This window comes from Amblyomma maculatum, unplaced genomic scaffold, assembly GCF_055883805.1.
Source record: "Amblyomma maculatum isolate TAMU_Amacu unplaced genomic scaffold, ASM5588380v1 scaffold_50, whole genome shotgun sequence".
In the NCBI taxonomy this organism is placed as follows: Eukaryota; Metazoa; Arthropoda; class Arachnida; order Ixodida; family Ixodidae; genus Amblyomma; species Amblyomma maculatum.
The window spans coordinates 50,752-70,200 of NW_028146775.1; the positions used below are offsets into that span (position 1 = coordinate 50,752).

A 19,449-nucleotide genomic window follows, 5' to 3' on the forward strand; every position below is an offset into this window, starting at 1 on the left:
AAGTAACTTGCAAGGGGCTAAGTGGGGCAGTAAGAGGACATGCCCGTTTTCTTGCCCCACTACGGCCGATGTAGGACCCACAGAGATCTGATGTGGGCGGCCTTATTTCGGAACTATAAGGGCTTGCCCATAAAGAGCCGCAAATAAATAGATTTGCTGTCAAATATCCGACAAGGGACCCATGTGTTCTAGATGCAGGAATGTACTCTGCCTTAGCCCAAGCGACGTCGCTATGGTACCTTTGTAGAAGCAGCAGAGTCAAGCCCAAATGGGGCTAGCCCACTTTTGCCAACCGATGCAAGTATTATTGGTTCCCTCAACCATACATTCCTACCTCGGACCTACTGGGGCCACAAATTCTGCGTTACCTGGGATGTCATACTTCTATGATCGACATATTATTATAAGTATAAAACAATACGAATAGAGTTACTACGACTTCACTCAATAGTGCGGCTGATTTGAGTTTATTTCTCTATAAATAGAATTAGCAGCTTGTAGGGGGAAGATGTTGACATGTCGATGAATATTGGGCCTTGGCTGTTCTATTCACTTTTCCGAGAAGCTTCTCGAATGCCTTGCGGCATGCTGTACCAGGACCATTTTTCAGGATCTGCTCGCTTACTCGGAGTTCACGCTCAGCTGGTACTCCTAAAATGGCAGCATGAGAACACAGGTACATCTGTTACATTTTACAAAGTGTTACCATTTCTTGCACAAAGACAACCGTCGTAGAACGTCCGCATGAATATAACATCGATAAATGTTTATATCATAGGAGGTTGTGGCCAATTACTGCACCAGGGTGGCCAACTCCTGTTCTGGTGAGGGAGTGCGTTGCCGGAGGTGTTCACCGACATCAGGTCGCACCCCAAACCTGTCTATGCAATTCCATCGACACGCGGATTTTTTTTTCTTTTATCCGGTGGAGAATTGCGCGGCACCGGGATTTGAACCCCGGTCCTCTTGCATGCGAGGCGGATGTTCTACCGCTACGCCACCGCTGCGCCTATGAAAAGGAAATAACAAGAAGAATAAGATTGGGATGGAGTGCATTTGGCAAGTACTCGCAGATTATGACTAGCAGCTTACCGGTATCGCTCAAGAGGAAAGTATACAACAGTTGCATCTTGCCTGTACTCACCTATGGGGCTGAAACGTGGAGGCTAACCAAGAGAGTTCTACTTAAGTTGAGGACAACCCAGAGGGCTATGGAACGAAAAATGTTAGGGGTAACATTAAGAGATAGAAAGCGTGCAGAGTGGGTCAGAGAAATAACTCAAGTTACCGACATTCTAGTGGAAATTAAGAAGAAGAAATGGACATGGGCAGGACATGTAGTGCGAAGAGAGGATAACTGATGGTCGCTGAGGGTAACAAACTGGATTCCAAGGGAAGGAAAGCGTAGCAGGGGGCGGCAGAAAGTTAGGTGGGCGGATGAGATTAAGAAGTTCGCAGGGGTCAAGTGGATGCAGCTAGCACAGAACCGGGTTAAGTGGAGAAATATGGGAGAGGCCTTCGTCCTGCAGTGGGTATAATCAGGCTGATGATGATGATGATGAAATGTTTATATAAGTTACATCTGACGAGAATTACAATATTTGCTGGCAAATAGGGATAACCGTTTCAGTATGTGAATATGACTCTAACCGAAAAAATTATTTGCGTAAGATTGACAAATAATATTCACTACAAATACGCATATACAAAGGTTGTTTTATGGTAGACAAATTTTATTAAATCAGATGAACGATGATCCTAACGCTTACTCACAATAGCGGATCAGCTCGATGAGACCATCATACATTTCTTCCCTGTGCAGTTATGTGGTCAACAGGTAACTGGTACGGCGAATTAATCATTACTATAATAGAGCATGTGTACGTGGTACGTGTCTGTCGTTTTCTGTCTATAATTGCTTTGTTTCATTTATCAACTTGAAGGTATTATGTTTACTTTCCCTGCGTGAAATTGTTTTTTAGCATTACCGATTCTTTTAGCTTGTTAGTACTCGCGTGATCTTAATCTAGATTTAGTTATGAGGATAGGCATATTATGTGGGCACTTCAGCAGGGCACTCCATGGTGAATTCAGGACTTAATTCCAAAGTTTGCATTCTGCCTTGTTCATTATAATCGGAATATTTCACTCTTATAACAAATGAAGTCGTTGCACTTTCCAGAAAATTGCTAAATTACGTTCCTAAATTCGTCATTTTCTGAACGGAGCACAAAAACTACCTAGAGTTTTGCTCTCTTTCAGAGTAACGGATCGCGGAACGTAAGACTAATCCTCCTGCCCTATTTTCGTGTTTTTTTCCTGGACCAGCTCTTTGTCCCCATGAGTCCATGATAAATATTTTTATTGTTATTTGCACATGTCTCTTAGAATTTTTAAATTAATGCCTACTGCAAAGCAGCAGTTCGAGACCAATATTTGCTCGTTACCAACGAAGGCCGCTAGGGATCTGATTATGTTGTGGGAAATTCTTCTTCAACGTGAAAGGCGTTTCCGAATGTTTAAGGGACTCTCGTGGGGAAACCAGTGACGCCTACATGATATCCGCTGAAAAATTATCTTGCAGTCTGCGCATGCGCGATGGTAAAGTGCATTCGCCGAACAGAAATATTAAAGCAAGATAATTTCTGGCACGTAGCCGGAGGCACTGAACGAACTCCGTCATCGTCAAAGTGTCACATCGCACATGTTATGGATGCATAATAAATAAAGCATTTGATGGCGCTGACGGCAGGTGTTCTTATCGTGTTCGACGGCGGCGAAGGAGACAGGCCGCTGCCCCAGCGCTGGCCCGGAGACGCCATCTTTTGCTGCTTTCCCAAACCCTTTCACGCCGAAGGAGAGGCGACGGAAGGGTGTTGTAAACAGCATAAGATGGCGCCTCCAGTGCCAGCGTTGGGGCTGCGGCTTGTCTTGTTTCGCCGCCACTGAACACAATAAAAACGTCAGGCTTTTTCTAATTTAGTCAAGCAAGTAGCCCAAAGAAATTTGGTATTAAAAATAGTAACGTAAACATGGCAATTCGGTGCTTAATTTGAGCTCCTAGGAGCTCTGAGGAGCATTCTACAGCGCGGCTGTAACTATGCAGCGCGTTGTCTGTGTGAGATAGCATATTCATAATTAAAAAAAAAAGGTAATGATTATGCGGATAGTAAAATTGCTTCTATTCGAACATGGGTCTGTAAACGGAGCAGGCGAACGCCTGCCGTTAATTCTGTCGCTTCATGTCCTTAATTAAAGGCAGAGCTTGACTAACTCTCCCTCCTCAAAATTGTTTGCATAATCTGCCTGGACATAGCTTCGAGCAGTGTCTTGGTACAGTTTACCATTGGCGCTTGAACTTGGTACCGGGTAATGTTATATGCAGTGATAGAGGAGAATGCAGCTAAATATTACCCCAAAGATATCGAGTCTGGTTTTATGGTGTTCTGACTGTGTAGCCTGCATGTATACATTTATGTGCCTTTATAACAATTGGGATAATAGGTATATGAGCCAGGTTTTATCAAGTTGGCATATCTTTGTTTCAGACGAAGATAGCTATACATGTAGAAATGTTGCCAAGCAGACTGATTCTCCTTCTTTAACAATGTTCGGTATCTCTTGATTCATTCTACACGCACTTCTCGTTCTACCTGGACCCTTGTAGAATTATTGAGGTTTTGTATGGCAAATGGTGTCAGTGGAAAGCCTAACTGATAGATATGTACTTATACGTTACTCAAACATATTCTACACAAAAACTTTGGTGCGGGCCGTTGCTATTGTGTGTTAAGGTTGCGATTTTCGGATATGTCAGCTCGTTCCTACTGGCTTGATGTTATACAGGGCACGTTCTAGAAGAGGCTATACAGGTTTCCTCATTAAAGCGAAGGCTTTACTAGCCGCATTATTCGAAAATCCGGATGTCGGCTTGAGCACTCGTTGGTACCCCGCCACCCTAGACTCGCCCCAGCCCGAAATAATTCCTTTCATTTCTTGGCAATAAAAGTTGTTACCACCACCCCAGAAAGACTTCAGGTGTCCACAGAAACAAGTGTGACAGATACTACGCCTTTCCTTTTTTTTTTTTTTTGATTCACAGGAAGGGTAAGGCGCAGTATCTGCCACACTTGTTTCTGCTGACACCTGAACCGCGCCGTAAGGGATAGGAGAAAGATGGGACCCTGTGAACCAATTATTAAGGCAAGGTGCTAATCTTGCGTCGGCAAGATTTGTCTGCAACATGTGTCAGTGAGATACTGCGCCTTTCCTTCCCTGTAAATCAATTATAGAACGCCATAGAACTTTGATGCGTTCAAATTTCGTTATCTCAACGTAGGATCCCGCAACTTCATTCTCCTCATTGGTTGTCTTTCAGTGAGTTCAACGGCGATTGTTGAGACAAGTTTCTCTGAAGGCAACCTAAAGTTAAAATACGCTCATTGAGGACAGGAAATGATTACTGTGAAGGTAATTGCACAGTGTAACCGTTGCCATACTACATCGTGGCTCTGTTCATGTCTGGGTTTGCGTCTAATAAGATTCAAAACCATCACATAATGCTACCTAAAGGGGACACACCTCAGCAAAGATGATTTTATTTGAAACTTAGGAACTTTAAAAGAAATAGATAAAAGAATGCACTCAGTGAATTCGAACGGGTAATTCAGTGCTGAGAGAAGCAGAGTTAACCCGTTGCGCCACAGAAGCGACGGAAATAACAGGCTTTCAGCATATCTCATCTACTCTGGGATTGCCCTGCTTTTTCTACTGGACGCTCCGAGATCAAACCCTATCGCTTGAACTACCGTTCCCTTCTAGAAACTGATTCTAATACACAGATATTTGCCAAGTATGGCTCGCTTAGTGGCCTGGTTAGAGCAATGTGATTCGAGTGACGACCTAAACAATGAAGATTCTGTCTACTCCCCTTTACCCCCATCCATGGCCATGAGCCTTCCCATTCAATAAAGAGCAATCAATCAATCAATCAATCAATCAATCAATCAATCAATCAATCAATCAATCAATCAATCAATCAATCAATCAATCAATCAATCAATCAATCAATCAAATTCGCTCTTATTATTTTGACAATATTACAGCTATTTCTTGCGCGGGTGATGTTTCTACCGTTGAGAGAACCCTACCGTTGAGAGAATGGAATCACGCGCCAGTGGAACGCTGGCTGTGTTCGACAAGGGGCTCGGATGTACGGTGTGCAGCCGCAACGTTCAGGCTTTCAAATTTCTCCTCAAGGAGGAGGGTGTCGTCTTCTGACTCTACGGGTCTACCACCGGCGCTTGTACTTGTTGCAGCCGTCATTGGACCCGCCACCGCTTCGGTGACGGATGACGGCTGTTGCAACATGCGTCTTTGTCTCCCCCTCTTCTTCTTTTTCATTCTTCTGTGTTTCCTCCCCGGTCCGCACGAGGCAACGGATGTGGCTCAGCTACAGGGCCAGTATAGCAACAGTCACAACAAGTTCTCAATTGCAGATTCTGTACTACTCTCGGAGCTCACTTCGAGCGGAACACGAAACCTTTCGCGCTTCGTTTCCATTAAACATCCGGGAAAATTCAAGCCAAATTCATTCTGCTCTCTTTTCTTTTTCTGCATCTGCTATAAATTCTCATTTGTAACAATCATGCGCATAGTAATGCGCATATGTTATCTAGTGGCCACGTTCTCAGCGTCGAGAATGTAGTACTAATTTTTTCGCTTTTTGTCGCGCATAACCCGCTAACAGTCAAACCTCCCTTAGGGGTTTAGATGGCAGTTTTGAGAAAAAGTAAAGGTAAGCCGATTGAGAAATGAATCTTATGGAAGTTGGTATTTCAGCTCTAGTCAGTACTTAAGAACGGTTTTATTTTTCTTGCAGAAAACTGTCACAGGCTATTACTTGTAATATTTATTATACTTACCTGATTTGAAGAGGATGACAGAAAATATGGCACACTTGTATGCCTTGCTTGCATACTCTACTGCTTCTATGCCCACTACTTTACCTCCTGTTTGAGAAAGAAGAGTATAATTATTGTCGGAGTATGTAGAGCATCCCATTTGGACACATTTCATTTCTTGTGCGAAAGACTTGAAAATCCGTCCTTTTATGTTACGCCACTTTGGCATGACAACATTTTTTCTGTATTCGACATATCAGCCACTTGGCTCAATGACCCTCAACCCCCCGCGCTTCCTATCACAATAACTGTGATACCTAAATCATTATTGATATTTTTGTGTTAAATGAATGTTATCTTCAAATGGTGGGGGGGGGGGGGGCACCACGATTCATACGTATATACGTTGTAAGAAGGCGTGGATTATAACATCGAGCTACGGGCAAACAAGTGGAAGCCTAACAGTGACGAGAAACTACAGCCTGTACTTCATGACTCAATACAATGTGCTCAAGACGCACAAGCGGGCGGCACGGAAATCTTCTTACACTAATGAAACTATACAAGTACAGATGTCGTCATAATGATAAGCCTGGTACTGTCACTTATTTTTATAAAAAGCGATTACCTACCAGTACATTTCTTGTCAACAATCAGACCCCGTACTACTGATGAAAAAAGTATTGATAGGCCCTAAATCTTCGAGAGAAAATGGAAGATGCACGTTTACGGTTTGCTGTGCAATCCTCTAGTTTCGAAAGAGACCCATGAAAGAGTTGGTGCTTATAGCCCACGCCAGCACGCGTTACTGCCATTCCAATCAAGGAAGCTTGCTAAAGTCACCTGATCACATGTAGGGTGTGTCTGCACAAAATTCCGATTACGATTGCGGCTTTCCTTAACGTGAAATTTGTGCGCAGCTGTTAAGTGCGGGGTTGCATCGCCCTGACCGCGGGGAGAACGAGAGGGAGAAAAGAGTGCTATATGTGTGTATATGTTAGTTTGCATTTATGTTTGTTCGGGGAACAGAGCGGCCGTGGCAGACACATCCTCACGCTGAACGGTTCCAAATTGTGAGGAGCTAGGTATGCTTGCTGGCGCCGCACAGACGGTCAGCGGGCGAATAACGATGCCGGCCGCACAAAAGCGTCCCTCCTTAAAGGACACCCGATGCTACCGCAACCATCCCCAGCCAAACCAGCAGACCAGTGTTTGGCAATTCGACGAGTGCTGGCGGTGCAGTTATACCAGCGGTGGGAGACGCCTGCAACGGCCACAAACAGCCGCGGAGAAAGTGATGAGGAAGGAGGGTGAACCAGGAGCCTGGCAAGGAGGACGTCGACGAATAGAGAGATGTTTTGTAAGAATATTGCCTCAGGACATCAGTAGGCAGACCGACGCAAGAGAAAGGAGGAAACAGGATTCCGGTACCCAGAAGAGAGACCGCATCCTGACAGACCAGTTTTTCCGCCATTTGTGCATAGCTGCAAATCAACTCTCTATTTTGTAATTAGACTGGACCAGTTTAATCGGCAGGTAAGAGAAATTTGAGGAGAAAAAAGAACCTGCAATTTACTCTCCAGATTTTTTTCGCAGAAACCGTCAGAGAACGCAGGCCGAGCACGCGGCAGCGGAAATACAGAGAGGGAAAGGGAGAGAGAGAGAGAGAGAGAGAGAGAGAGAGAGAGAGAGAGAGAGAGAGAGAGAGAGAGAGAGAGAGAGAGAGAGAGAGAGAGAGAGAGAGAGAGAGAGAGAGAGAGAGAGAGAGAGAGAGCGTTTGGGGTTGATGCCGGCCTCGGTGAGTCTCGCACTCTGCCTATCGAGCCACTTTGGGTTTGATACGAGCAAGTGGCTCAGAGTTTGTGGCTCTGTTTTCTTCTGCTAAATTTTCTTTCACTCGTGACTATCTAGTGGATCGCCACTGTCACTCGGTTTCACCGACAAAGGGACCGACGGCATCATGGCATCACGGCACAATTACCAAACGGTCTCAGAAGGCCTACATTTTAATAAGCTAACTAAATTGGTAGGATGCATTGGTAGGACACCCATAATGCGTCCCTTGTTATCAAACTTGTGTTTGGAAGGTAACCCACATATGCCTGCAATCTGCTATCTATAGTGCATTCCCCGCCGATTTACATTTTGTTTCGCTAACCTTATCACGGCTTTGCTTAACCGGCGCCTTGTGTGAATCCATTTTTCTCTTTTTTTTTTTTTGATTTTTAACTGCTACCTTTACCACTGCTAGTTTCACGATGCTTTACTTTGTCCGGACTCTTATTCAAGCTCCTCTCTACTGCCCAACGAAAAGATTATGATAAAATATAACTCAAAATAAGAAAATGTTTAATGAACACTGTAAAGATTTCTTTTGCGTAAAGTACCGATAAGGATAAAGCTATTGTCCCAAGAAAATGTTAGTTACTGTCAACAATTTAACAAGTAACCTAGAAAAAATCACAGTATTTGACCTCCCGTTAATTAGGCTGATATAATTTTAAAGTGCCAATACTGAGCTTATAGCTACAGGCTGCGTGATGTGTTAGCTGTATAGATGGATCCCCCACGCAGAAGTGTCGGAAGCGGTTCCCTCATTTAGTTACGAAAACGTTTATTAATGTCTAGAAGTTCACAATCACCTACAAAAAGGCACCGATACACGGACGCTAGCATCTTGACCTTTGATTATACATTTGAAAGCTCTTTCAATTATAATGGTCTGTCATGCTGAGTTTTGTCGCGCCTGAGCCTGACATACAGTGGGCCAGCCGGGCAAAAAATGGAGTTCCCGTCAATTACTGGTGATTACTGGTGTGCACCGCGAATCGCTTGTGATCGGGTGCGGGATGAGAGTACATAAGGTTCATATTATTGTGTTTTAAATTTCCAAACATACCCCTGTTGGTTTGGTATTTGTGCTGCAACATACTGTGACTTGTGCTACAAACGCTTACAGAGAGCCTCGCTAGCATTCAAGTCATACACACTACTACAGTGTGCTGCAGCACAGCGCACTGCCATCTTCACCGAGTAGCAAGTTACTGCTGTCTGCGCTCTTATGGAAGAGACATAACGGAGACGCTTAGCACCCCTCATTTGTGTGAAAGCGAAATCAATATAGCGCGACGCGCGGTCGTGAGGCACGCTGTCCAGGCTTCTTTCTGTGGCGCGCGGCACCTACGTGACCTATAGCACGAGGCCTTTTGTGCTTTCTCTGCTTCTCTGCTTGCCCCTAATTAGTCATTTACATCGTCTGACGCCTACCGCTCCACTCCTGCTCGGACGGCGCAGGCTTCGCTAGGTTATTTGTTGTGATGAGGGGATTAAGTATTCCGAATGATAGTACACATGTTGTAGATCCGAATCCCTGTTAAAAACGAGCTTCAACTTGACTAGCAGATATATATATACGTAGTAAATGGGATTCGAAATGCTCTCATACCTCATGAAACACGGTTTACAAAAGGTTGCGGCACAATCTTTGCATGGAAGGATATAAATCGGGCACCACACGAAAGTCCACTAGCGCTCTGGTATGAGATAATGACGCTCCAGAGTCGACTAAAAGGGGGGGGGGGGGGGGGGCTGTTAAAGGGTTATGTGCAGTGCATGCCGTTATCACACGAGCTGCTTAGGGGACTACATAACGTTTGCTGAGAGGCCAGCTTTATGCGCACCATGGAGTAATGGCAGCAGCTAGGTCCACCCCTATTAGAAAATCCACCCGTTTTCTAGTGCTGCGAATGTGATACCAAGAAACATATAGCAGGGGTAAGCAGTACTAGCGTATCTACATCACATATGTTGAAATAGCCTAATTGGATGCAATTCTTGTTGGATAACAAACCCGGCTGTTCCACTGGTACCTGTATTTGAACTAACTTTACACACAGCGCATTTGCACTCGTCTCGCGTAATGACTTCATGACTGTCAACAAAGTTTCAATAAGTCAAACGCTTTCTCATAAGCAATGAACGCTATAATAGCCATACGGGCTAAAATCCAGTATGGGTCACTTGTGTTTCTCGCAATTACCCTGTTACGTTATTGATGGCTTCTATTCAGTCTACTGTGGAGTAGCATTTACGATAGCTTATCTGGTCCTGTATTTCAATGAATAATAAAATCCTTTCAATGCTAGTATCGTTTATTTTGATAATTTTCAGGGAGCTGTCAATTGTAAACTAATCAATATTAATGGGCCAAGTGTATTGAGCAATATACATATTTCTTGAGCATTGCAGCTTTGCGTATGAGGCGTGGCCGGTTCTTTTAATGTTTTATTATTAACAGAGCTATCACTTCTTTTATTATCGGCCGAATATGCTCTGTTCTACATTTCTGCTTCCACCATTACTAAATTAATGTGGTAAACGACAGCGTTTTGAGAAAATTTGGTGGCAGCGTTGTTAGACAGAAGTCCCGGGCGTGGGCTCTCTCAGATAGTATTTGGCAGGTGACATGGCTGTGCACTGATTGTACATCGGGTTATGTGACTTCAAGATATCGCATAATACGTCCGGTTTGGCAGGCGCTGCCAACGTGGGCTTCGCCTTAAAGTCAGGATGATGAGATTTGTCGATGTCGAGACGACAAGCCTTTCGGAACACTTGATACCGTATACCAAATTACACATGCAACCTTTAGGTCATGCAGGCTCAGTCGTACGGCTTGGCACGAGAGGGCTTTTACGCCTACGTCAGGTGTTCTTTCGTATGATATGGGAGCTTACAACTGTATGATATTGTCTTGATTCGGGTTTATAGGGGCATACAAATTAGGTTAGTAATTAGGCTGCAGCAATGCGCATGTAAGCCAGAGAAGAACCGCAAGGCGGGGCGGGGCGATGGGGATCCGCTTACATGTGCCTCTGAAGCAGTCGTATCATGTCCTTAAAGGCATATATTAGGTGGTCTTTTTAATCTTTGCCTAATTTTTCTATCAATTGTTATCAATTGTTATCACTTTTATTAATCTATAAGTATTTATCTTGAGCATTTACCAGATGGCATTTTTACTACAACTCGATCTGATTTTCTATTCATGTGAATATAAAGGTGTTGCAAAGCGTATACATCCATTACGCAATATGCATTAGATATTATACATGGTATAAATTATGTAATTTAAGTCCATGCTGTTTGAAGACAGCTGCTTTGAGAAACTGCGTAGTGTGCTTTTTCCGTGTTCCATTTCTCTCCAGTTTTTAGCAAAAAAATTATTCATTGACTCTAAATTTTGTGTACTGATCCGGCAGCAGGCAAAGTTTTCACTTTCCACTCAAGATAACAACTCGGGGGCGGACCGCTAGCGTACGCGTTGCTACACAAGACGAAGTATTTCAGAAGGCTCTATTTTAAAATTTTAACGTGAGAGCGTTTAACGTGAAAGCGTGTCGCAGTGGAGTATGAAATAGCAGTATGGAGTATGTAGTATGCAAAGTGGAGTATGGAGCTCAGCAGAGCAAATACTGTCCTACGCGTCCCATGAATAAAATGCCTCAGTTTATTGACTTATCACCTTGACAGCAGTACGATTTGCGAAATTGAGAGGCATAAATACTTAGATGTAATCCTGACGAATAATTTGTCGTGCTCCGTTCACATCACAGAAATCTGTCCTCTTCATTTCAAGGGTTTCGCTTTCTAAAACGAAAGCTAAAATGTCATCCGTGAGTACAAAGCTTTTAGCCCATAATGCATGTATAAGGCCCAAGTTGAAATGTGAATCAGTACTGTAGGATTCCTACACCAAGAAGGATTGGAAAAACATCAAGGTATTCATAAAAATGTTGTCGGATGCATACATGGCAAATACAGAAGACTAGATTCACTTTGTCGTTTTATCCAAGAACATCAAATTTCAAGGATAGAAATACAACGAAAATTCAATGAACATTTCTGACTTCCGAAATTACTAGATATATCCTACTAAACCATCCGAAGTGCATTCATCAAGCTACTACTAGAAGTGGAAGACGTACTGCAACACAGGATAGTTCGAATGTTTGCAAAAACAAACTCTAATAAGAACAGCTTCTTCACTAAAAAGTGAAAGAATTGAATGAACTCCGACGAATTGTGATTGAGCCAAACGAGTTCCTAAAGAACTGGAATGTCTTTTTATTCAGACAAAGGAAACGTGAGTTGCATTGTGTTAATAGATTGCACCCTTTTCGTTCAGATGACCCGCGCTGAAACTGGCCTCAATGTTCGCGATTTTGTTTAATAGTCTGTTTAAATTATTCATTCTTTTTGTTGTAATGACCCTCCTCAACAGGGTCACCGCATTGAACCTGCAGTATGGTTAAATAAATAATTAAGTAAACAAAATTAATAAAAATACGTTACCGGCATTGTCGCACAAAAATGAGCACGAAGAAAAAAAAATGAAATGTGTCCCCACCATGCAATTGATATAGGTTCCTGAAGTTGGCGAGGTGAGTGTCAAGCCAAAGATTTCCATTGTCGCTTTATGATAAAAGTCGGTTATGTGTAGTGTATGTATGTCTCACTACTGTCAGGTAATCAGTCGGTGCATCAATAGCAGAAAATAGTTATAGAAATATCAGTTAAGAATGTAGCAAAGTGCATTTCTATTCATCTTCCATCTTGCTTATCTGCGATTGTAGCTCCAGCGTTTTAAGGGCTGCTCACCAAATCTTCATTGCATCTAATACAGCGAAAAAGACGCGCATATGGAATCCGTGCGGATGCGGGCAGCTCGTACGACTCGTCTTTTTCGAGTGCGCATGCTGCACCTGCATCTGATTTTCTGCGAGGGTATTGCTCACGTAAGAGTGAAGTCGAGAAGGTAAAGATAAAGGCTAGGAGTAATAAAAGGGCGATTAGGATGGGTAAGAGTGAAAATGTCGGAATCAGAAAAAGTTACGCTGGCGCAATGCATCAGAAGCGGACGAAGAAAATCGGTTATCTTGCGAGGCACGCGGAGGCAATGCGGCAGACGCGGCCCCAATCTGCTGAGTACCGACAGAGACATGCGGGGGGAAACTCTAGGGTTGTGCAGTGCGAACTGCGTAGTTGTGAGCCTCAAGAGCATGAGAAGGATATGAGAAGGCGATCCGGCTAAGTCCGGTGGCACTGACGTGTTCAAAACTCAAGGCGAAGTTGAAGTGTCCTCTATTTTTTTGCCATTTGGCCAGATGTGAGCTTGAAGGAAGCATCAAGTGAAAGCAACGAAGAGACCCATTTCCTGAAATCACTAGGCAGCAGGTGCCTTAAGCCCCATTCCTTAGGTTTTTGGCTACCAACAATCTTATACTTCGGCACCGAAAGGACAACCCTCGAACTTTCACTTCGTCGCCATCCACGTTCACGGCTTTTTTTTGAACGATTATTCGCTCCTACGGCTGGGAGTAATACACAAGCTTTTTCAATTTTTTTCGACGGTGACATTCGTAGCGCGGCAGGCTCTCTACAGCTGGTGTGGAACTGCTATCTGGCGTATGACTAGACAAAGCGCTTAGCCCGCAAAGCGTGCTGTGTACAGCTCTCAGAATGTGTATTTCTGTTCTGGATCAGCCAGCTTAACAGGACCCGCCATCGCTGATATCAATTATCACTCGCCTCCCTCACTGTCAAGCACGTGGATGCATCATGCGGACAAGGCTGAGTTGCGGTCACTAATGGTACAATGTGGCAGTCGGCTTGCTGGGACGTTCGAAATCAACGGCTTCGTCAGCCAGCATCCGAAAGTGATGTCAGATGGTCAAATTGATCTTAAACCGGAAATGAGAGCATACGGAATGAGGTATAAGCGTCTTCATTCCGATAACAGAAATCGGGCTTGACCATCTTGGCTTTTTTATCTCCGTGATTTCTGTGATTTCTAGGGACCTACTCTCTTTTTCAATTACTTATGACATCATTTTAATACCAACTGATCTCCTTGTGATTGTCTTCGGCGAGTCCATTGTAATACTAAACTGTATCATTAGCGTGACTCTCCTGCTTGAATCGACTCAAATCGCTATTTAGACTTCATACTATGGTTACAAAACATCCCCGCTACTTACCTGCGTCGAAAACAAACATAGCATGTAGGGCATCATTGCGTCATCAGAGCTCCTATCAAAGTCTCCTTTCAGAAGTTTTTGCTCCCAGAAACTGTGCAAAAATAAGTCATGCTACAAAATGAAAACCTCATTCACTTTCAAAACAAGCAAACCTCTCACCTTTTGTTATAAAATCTGTGAAAGAAAATTTGTTCCTCGCTAATGTTGTACTTGAGGTCGTATCTACAAATTGTATTTCCACGTTCCTGCTTCTGAGTTGTATTATAAACCCACAATTTTTCATTTATATTGAGAAACTGAAATTTAAGAAGAATGAAGATTATCCTTAATTTTCATGAGGTTGAGGATTTTCGCCGTGAAGCAAGATATCGAAAACCAAATATGGCTAACTGCTTTTTATTTAAGATTCGGCAGTTACAGCTCGATGAAACCCAAATATATCAAAATATTTTCAATATCAAATCGCGTCAGTTGCCTTTACCACGGCTACCTTTTTCAGTATTGCTAAAGTACGTGTTCCCACAAGAGGGTCTGACATTGAAAGGCCGCAAAGGAGAAATCGGTAGCCATCATTAACAATGAAAGGTTATGTAAATATGGTGTACAATATATCTCTCCAGACAATAATCTTTTCATTGCATCTCATATTTAAAAACAAATGACCAACTAAAATATGTATTACGTGCTCATAAACTAGTTTGTGCAAAGTGATTTCACTAGGAGTTTCATTATGCCACCGCTGCCGGGGTACATGCTGGTCGAGGTATAGTTATGCACCTCCGGCTGCGTCCAAGTCGTTTCTGCCCATCTGTTTCTCTAAGTGTTTTACAGTGTTTAAAGGCATTTCATGCTATTTCTTCACGGCGTACAATTAGCAGTTTTACATGCTGCGTTTGGTGCAACAAGATCGAAAAGCGTCGGCCCAGTAGGCGGCGTCGCCGCGCGCAGCAGAGCTTATCTATTAACGCTTTCGCATCGCCTGTTATTGACCTCATTGCGTACACATTACTGAAACTGATGCAAGCAATGCATACGAGGAATATGCCAGACGCACAGACTGGTAGAACCGCAATCGTGACCAAAAAGGAAAGAAAACTGGAACGAGACCACTTCTGCAATAGTGTTCTACTACTTTATCGGAACCGTTTTTAAAAATCTCTCGCCTCAGACGGAGGCTCCTCAACGGTGAAGTCGCTCACAAAGCTTGCGTGTCGTTCACCCTTTTTTGCTTAGCAAGATTCAAAATGGGGCTTGCATGTTTTGTCCGAGTACAATAAGAAACCAGAACAGCCTTGTTCCTAAGCGAAAGAGCCCAACAGTGACTTCCCGGCGGAGGAGAGTGTTGGCTCCATCTGGGAAGACACGCGCATTGCATCCATTGCCTCGGCGGCTCTCTGCAGTGGCGCCTTCGTTCAGGGAGGCCAGATCGCGCTACCAGTGCCCGTTGCCGAAACGTCAGGGTCTGCGTCGTTTGCTCGCTCGATACGGCCGCAAATACTTGCTGTTTCTCATGATACGCAGCCAAACTAAGTAAACAATATTGCCATTATACGTACTTAACAAAAGAGTACCCAACGGGCTTGCTTCATGCGCGATTCCACTATAAACTTTTGTGCGACAGGGTGAGTTGCTCGACTTCTTCAAAACATTTTAGATAAATTTACAGAACGCTGATACTATCACTGTTAAACCGTCCATTCCAAAGTGTACTGCCAAAACAGGCAAAATGCTCGCATACATAATAAAAATTCTCATGTGAACGTAGGTATGGAGTATCGGAAAATTGCAAATGATTGAAAACTTCTGCCATTCCCGTTGAGATTCAACATCGCACTTGATTCGCTTTGTTCGTCGGGAAATAATGATTATTTCTTCATGAACTTGCTCAGCAGCATTATGCAATGGTTCCTTTTAAGGAACTCGGACAGAGCACACGTGCTTGTTGGCCGTCGAACAAAGAATGTCCGTTGCGTTCGGCCGGGCTGAATTTAGGCGCAGGAATATATCAAAAACACTGCAGAAAGGGCTAATGGAAGTTCGGAATAGTACGGAAACAATTGTGCTCGCCTACAATCTTTCCAAACTAATCTTGGCGCATCTCGGGCTACAAATGAAGTAATAAAGTCGCATTTCGCGACACCGAGTATGAACAAAGAACTGAAGATCGGTCCGTGCGTTACAATCACAGCGATAATGTCGCATTCTGGCGGCAGTTGAAAACAGCAAATAAAGTCAGAGAAAAAACCAGCCAAGGGACGAGGACGAAGAAAGACGATGTACACACGGAAGCTGACCCAGATTTCAACCCTCCTTCAAAGCAAATAAAGGTTCACGGCAGTACAGAATACATACATACATACATACATACATACATACATACATACATACATACATACATACATACATACATACATACATACATACATACATACATACATACATACATACATACATACATACATACATACATACATACATACATACACATACATACACATACATACACATACATACATACATACATACATACATACATACATACATACATACATACATACATACATACATACATACATACATACATACATACATACATACATACATACATACATACATACATACATACATACATACATACATACATACATACATACATACATACATACATACATGCATGCATACATACATACATACATACATACATACATACATACATACATACATACATACATACATACATACATACATACATACATACATACATAATTGCCTAGGTAACCAGACAAGACCACAGGCAAGATAGGTAACAATTACCTAGTCTTTCCCTCGACAGTGCAACAGAGACCCCTCTTGGGGCCAAAACAATCGTCCGAAATGCGGCCTCAGCAGTGACAAAGTATTAACAGTTACAGCGCATGAAAAAACGAAAGTTACATCGTATCAGAGTTCAGTGTCAGTAATATACACACATAAAAAAAAACAACGATCACACAGGCATAATCTGCAAAAAAAAGAAGAAAAATCGTTACAGAGACTACAACGAAATAATGCAGTTTAACAAATAAATTCAATGAAACGTGTAGCATATTTGTCACCATTCCGTTTATTACAGCACTTAATGTATTCTAGACGTATAGGCTAGGATTTATTTGAGGCTGAACCTTCTTGACTGACTAAATTGTCAACATCGGATTAGGAAGCTGGTTAAGACGGCCGAGGAATAGAACTTTTGGCACCCTTTTCCCTAGTTCGTGTACACTTCGAACACTTTGAATGATCGTATTGTCCTTGGTATTATAGGTTTGGTTTCACGACGCTTATGTCTTTTCTGCTCATTACTACTTGCGCGAATAAATCATTAGGAATGTACACACCCACTGCTTCTATCTGCTTGCAGTTATACAAGCTCTCAATTGACGTGCCGTGCAGGTCATTTGTAGCAATCATGTGCACTATTTTATTGATTTTACATATTCTTGTCAGTGCGCACAAGCATTAAAAAGCGCGACCGTATCTTAGAACAGACTTTTACAAAGCCTTAAATACAAGCGGACGTAACATCATGATGTATTGAATTTCATCCGTTATACAGATGATATTTTCAACATGAGGCACCCTGGACACATTGCCGTTAAAATGTATACCCGGATTTTTTTTATTTCATGGAAAGGTAGACAAAGAAGCATGTAGAACAACTGATTATTTTAAAATAACATTTTTGCGACCACTTCCGAAACACCACAGATTCTATTTTGCTTGTGAATGTATATATGGTTATCAGTGAACCAATCTGACACATGCTGATCGTTCATTTGCATTAGCTTTACCGCCTTATTTGCTTCATGCAGAGCGATCAGCGCCATGTGATCCACCTACTAGCAATGCACTGAATTCAGTTTAAGATAAGCTGTCATTGAAATAAACATTTATAAACTTTCCCAGAACAACGCCTTGTTGTATACCATACAAAACAGGTTCAAATGTTTTGAACTCGCCTTCAATTCCTGGACATGGTTTGAAATAAAATTGGAGAAACGTTCTATAAGCACAACGAAAACCAATGTTTTAATGTTTTTGTAACAAAGTTACCTGGCCTGAAAAAAAAGCAAAGGCAGGCTAATATCCGTATATATGTATCTTAATTTTATCACAACACATTTCACGATCTACAGTGCTAGACTCACGCCGAAAGCAAAATTATGTGGTGCTGATTACAACAAATCGGTCACAAAATGGCAGCTTACCCTTATATACCATTTTCTTGATTATAATAGTAACCGTTTGCAATATTGTCACGTAGTGGTGACAAGGCCGTACACGCCAAACGAAAACGCAGGCGGGATGGTACTGAAATAACTCTTTATTGGGGCTGACTTGCACCCGCAAAAGAACTAAGCAACTCGGCGGCGGCGATAGCAACAAACGTGCTCGTCGGTCGTCGAACAAAAAATGCCCGTCCCACTCGGCAACGCTCAATTTAAAGGCTGCACAGAACAATCTAGATAACGTCGCAAACAGCTACCAGCACGGGCTGGAACATTGTGGAAAGACACCCGAGTGGCCGGAACCTTCGAGACAGATATCGGTGCATCTTGCGCTACAACAAAACTGATAAAGCTGTGACTCGCGACATCGAGCATTAACAAACAAAGATTACGGAACTGATACGCGGTCCAGAATCAGAGTGATAAGCCTGTATGCCGGCGGCTGTTAAAAAACAACAAATACTGTTTTGAAGGTTTCGCGGCAATATTCTATCCAGGAATGTAATACACTTCCTTTGAAAGTCTCAAGCGGTAGCTGATAAAGGAAACAGACCATTTCTGCAGAAGTGAAGTCTTAGACAGTGTGGTATGTGATACCACATTTTTACTGCATTCTATATGCGAGAGGCCCTACCGTTAATGGGCTGTGGAAAGGCATTGCTCTCACTCATGGCTATGTGATCGTGTGAGGCGGTCCCTACCATTAAAATAATAGAATTATGCCCCGGTGAGTGTCCTTGTGGGGTGGGCAGATTATAAACCGATTATGCCGAAGGTGATGACGAGAATCTTATTTGCTGGAATGCAGTAAGAAAACATGTTTCTCCTCTCGATTAATGCCAGATGCAAGAAACGAATGAAAGCTAAAGATGCTCTTCTGTGTGCAAAATTAAAGGAATTGTCCAAGGGCACTCGCTGAAGCAAAACGAAGTCCTACCCTATGTATGTCGTCTTCCAATATCCGCTTCTTCTCAATGCGTGGTGTCACTAATGGAAGAATCATGACAAGTAAGGACATCTGCAAACATTGCCGTATAGCCATAGCGCCAGTAATCAACGAAAAGTCCGCACAGTGTTCTCTGATTGCAGTGTTATATATATCAGACACTGCTCGGCTGCTCAGGAATGTGCCAAGTGTGCTTCAACATTTCAACGCTGTGACGGCAGTTTTAATTTTTTCTTATCACAATTTGTTTTCATTGCGTGTCAGCATAAGGGTACAGAAGTGTAACGCTAACGACG

General features: G+C 42.9%; 1 long non-coding RNA gene across 1 annotated transcript; it reads right to left on the reverse strand.

Moving 5' to 3' along the window:
* Positions 1-443: 443 nt before the first annotated feature.
* On the reverse strand, positions 444-19,291 carry LOC146170772 (uncharacterized). Its single transcript, XR_014703112.1, has 5 exons — positions 19,145-19,291; positions 14,102-14,238; positions 13,943-14,033; positions 5,925-6,011; positions 444-651 (listed from the first exon to the last, which is right to left on the reverse strand). It is a non-coding gene; the product is annotated as an uncharacterized LOC146170772 (long non-coding RNA).
* Positions 19,292-19,449: the final 158 nt, after the last annotated feature.